The 4,311-nt window shown below is 41.6% G+C and overlaps 1 long non-coding RNA gene across 1 annotated transcript; it reads left to right on the forward strand.

Annotated features, from left to right (window-relative positions):
• The first annotated feature begins 1,829 nt into the window (after positions 1-1,829).
• Positions 1,830-2,922, forward strand: LOC127318121 (uncharacterized). Its single transcript, XR_007861679.2, has 2 exons — positions 1,830-1,970; positions 2,830-2,922. It is a non-coding gene; the product is annotated as an uncharacterized lncRNA (long non-coding RNA).
• Positions 2,923-4,311: the final 1,389 nt, after the last annotated feature.

Here is a 4,311-nt window from a genome sequence, read left to right on the forward strand (position 1 = left end):
TTGATTACATCAAACGCCACTTTAAGTAAATGGGTGGTTATAAAGGTGGGATTAAGTATCCTAAAGTATGAGTTGAGGCATATGGATCAACGGTGGGATTTGTCCATCCCAATGACGGATAGATATACTCGGGCCCTCTCGGTGGTATTTCGTCTATATGTCTTGCAAGCATATGAATAAGTTCATAAGAGACCACATACCACGGTATTTAGTAAAGAGTACTTGTCAGGAGACGAGGTTGAACAAGGTATAGAGTGATACCGAAGATCAAACCTCGGACAAGTAAAATATCACGTGACAAAGGGAATTGGTATCGCATGTGAATGGTTCATTCGATCACTGAAGTCATCGTTGAATATGTGGGAGCCATTATGGATCTCCAGATCCCGCTATTGGTTATTGGTCGGAGTGAGTACTCAACCATGTCCGCATAGTTCACGAACCGTAGGGTGACACACTTAAAGTTGGATGTTGAAATGGTAGAACTTGAATATGGAATGGAGTTCGAATATTTGTTCTGAGTCGCGGATGAGATCCCGACATCACGAGGAGTTCCGGAATGGTCCGGAGAATAAGATTCATATATAGGAAGTCATATTCCAAGTTTGGAAATGATCCGGTGCATTTATGGCAGGTTCTAGAAGGTTCTAGAAAAGTCCGGAAGAATGGCACTTTGGAAAGTGGAGTCCCGAAGAGACTCCACTTGCATGACCAGCCAACCCTAAAGGGGAGGAGTCCAAGGTGGACTCCCCTAGGGTGGCCGGCCAACCCACCTCAAGGAAAGGTGGGAGTCCCACCTTGGGTAGGACTCCCTCCTTGAGTAGGTTTCCCACATATGGGAGGTTTTAGTGTTGGGGTCTTATTCGAAGACTTGGACTAGAACTCTTGGGGCTTCCACCTATATAATGAGGAGGAGAGGGAGGGGGGCAGCCACTCTTTGGCTCAGCCTTGGCCGCACCCCTTAGAGGGCCGGCGCCCAACCCCCCTCTCTCCCCAAACCCTAGCGGTCTCTCTCCTCCACCACATCCCGCACGCTTAAGCGAAGCTCCGCCGGATTTCTCCACCACCACCGACATCACGCCGTCGTGCTGTCGGATTCAAGAGGAGCTACTACTTCCGCTGCCCGCTGGAACGGGGAGGTGGACGTCGTCTTCATCAACAACCGAACGTGTGACCGAGTACGGAGGTGCTGCCCGTTCGTGGCGCCGGAACCGATCGTGATCAAGATCTTCTACGCGCTTTTGCAAGCGGCAAGTGAACGTCTACCGCAGCAACAAGAGCCTCATCTTGTAGGCTTTGGAATCTCTTCAAGGGTGAGACTCGATATCCCCTCGTTGCTCCCATCTTCTAGATTGCATCTTGGCTTGGATTGCGTGTTCGCGGTAGGAAAATTTTTGTTTTCTATGCAACGTTATCCTACAATATCATTAGTTAGTACTAGTTGACAGTATACCAGCCATGATGATATTACTGAATCTCAACATGACTTCTGTCGGATTACCTACATTGTGTTCTTGTGCAGGAGTAGCTCCTATTTTAACTGAAAGATTAACTTGCATGCTCTATGTATTTTAAGTAGTTTGGTTCAACATATTTTTCTATTCTACATACATGTCTACCTAACCCTGATATCCTGATATCCTTCTTCTCCAAGATAGTACAAATCATGCCCGCAACTACCCGGAGTTACTTCTAATGTTTCCTGATATCCTGATATCCTTCAGTTAAAATCGTGCCCGCAACTCCGGAGTATGAGAGAAACAGGTTGGCACGGATTGAGAGGCGCAAGGCTGAGGAGGCAGGGCCTCTTGCAAACATACAGAAGAATGCAAAAGACAAACAGAGGCGCAAAGGTGATGGTGGTGGCAGTGGCTCTGACTATGAGCCAATGATGATGATGAGGCTGATGATGCCGATGAGGTTGAGAAGAAGAGGAGGAGGAGCCAACTCTACATATGTCAAAGGAAAAGGTACTATTTCTTAGTGTTAAACATAGTAGATAAAGCCTTTCTTTCTACCATATTCATGAACGTGTATATATCATTGTTGAGCCACTAGACCGTTGGTTTTCCGATTAATGCTTTCCTTTCTTGTAGGTACATGTGTGTTAGTGAGCTGATAAACATTTTAATGGGGGAAAAGAGAGCAGGAATAGTCGATTTTAAGTTTATTAAAACAGAGAATCTAGTAATGTTTGATTAGTGAACAAATCTCACAAATAGAAGTACAACTCTGATCAATATACTCTTGAATTTTTTTATGACCGGGAATAGACTTCAACATACTGTTGCAAATTATGTGTGTAAATTTTGGAAAGCGTAGTTTCCTTATTAATCAACAGAGGAAGATGCGTTTTTCATTGAATGTTTTACTGCAGATTACTTTTTTAATCTGCATCTAACCAATACTTAGCTGGCTTTTTCCCTATTATTATTCCTTGGTGCTTCTTGATTTGACCTGCACCGGTTCAGCCTTTAAACATGGTTAATAAATTATTTGTTGGAGCGTTGTATTCGAGATTCCCATTTTGTTACAAAATGACATGCATAGTTTTGGATAAGGTAATTTAGAAAGAGACATTAAAACCTTCATACATGCCAAATTTGGTTTGTCAACTTTGAACCAACCTAGCACCTGTTAAGCATATCTGAAGCCATGTACCGCTTTACTGTACTCGTAGTAAGCATATCTGTAGCCATGTATCCCTTTACTATACTCGGAGTACAACATGTATATCTACGTTCTTTATCATTGTAGTAATAACATGTTTACTGCTTTAACATGTATTCATTGCTACTTATAATACTAAAATTCATTTGCTTCGTATAGGAAATTTGTTCCAAGAACAAGAAGAACCGAGAAGCTGTGAAGCATCACCAAATTACAGGCTCTAGGTCTTATCCTTCTCATTTCAACCAACTTGTAAGTATACTGCCCATTTTTCGCACTGTATTTTCTACAGTTGGCTACTGCACGTTTTGGCAACTTTCATATTTGGAATACTAATTCTATGAACTCCTACACCTAGAAAAAAGACAAGTACAACAATGAGGACCCTAGTCTCCTTGAGTTTCTTAGAGAAACACATACCAATAGGAAGACAGGATGCATGAGCACCGCTGCCCTTGAAGCTTATGTGAGATTTCTCTCTACTTTTGGTTACATGAATAACAGTTGTTGCTGGCTGCTTGCTATGTTGTTTTCTACTTGATGTGCCACTGATTGTTTATGTGCTGCTGGTTGTTTGCTATGTCATTATTCGCTGCTTATTGTGTCGCTAGCTGCTGTACTCTTGGATGTTTATGTGCTACTGCCTACTAGATGACTTGTTCTTGTTGGCTGTTTGCTTCATGAAAGAAAATTATATTTTTTGCACGTGCTTATGGCTCTTACTATGCTTTTGCAAGTTTAACCGACTGTAAATGTATCACCATTATCAAACCTAAGCAATGACCTAAGCAATGATGCTTTTCTTCTGTAGATTGATATGGAAACGGAAAGGAGTGAAGCAGTACGAGAAGATGAGCAGCCAGTGTCTTGTACACATATTGTGGCGGAAGTTCTCAAATAGCACAGCTCCTCAAGAACCTTCCTTTCTACCATGGGGTACCAATCAAGATTTGGTGGGAGGTCTAGGACATCAGTTTCTGAAGAACGCGCCCGAGAGTTAGAAGAAAAGGTTGAACAACAAAAGAGAGAGGCAATAGATGCAAATGCGATGTACCAACAACAGTTAACCGAGAGAGGTAAAATGCAATAGGCTGCCCTTGAAGAGATGCAAAACAAGCAACAAGAAGAATTAGCGGCTATGAAGAAGATCCAAAAAAGAATAAAGCATGTGAAAAGAAGCAAGAGGAACAAGACAACCTTATTAGTTTCCTCTTACGGAAGCATTCAACCCAGACCTATACACCATAGATGATAGTGCACGGGACACCATCATTAGTAGGTGGTGCTATTCTACCGTAAACTTAGTTTGCTCGTCCTTAGTTATGTAAATTTTATAGTGCAATTTAAAAACTTATGTAAGACATATTATACCGTGAGATGATATTTGGTTGTGAGCTCGTCCTTTCAATGGCATCTGAGTATATGTTTTCATAGGCATTCAATTGGAAAAATAGATATTATTTCTCAAAATAAATATTTATTTTAGAAAATGGAAAAAATAATAAAAAATTGAAAAACCAGGAATATTTCTAAATTAATGAAATGACATCATATATGACATCACTCACATCCGTGACACTAATCCGTGACGTTTCCTAGCCATAGTACGGTCTCCTACGTGCTGACGTCACACATGATGTC

This window comes from Lolium perenne, chromosome 7, assembly GCF_019359855.2.
Source record: "Lolium perenne isolate Kyuss_39 chromosome 7, Kyuss_2.0, whole genome shotgun sequence".
NCBI classification, from domain to species: domain Eukaryota; kingdom Viridiplantae; phylum Streptophyta; class Magnoliopsida; order Poales; family Poaceae; genus Lolium; species Lolium perenne.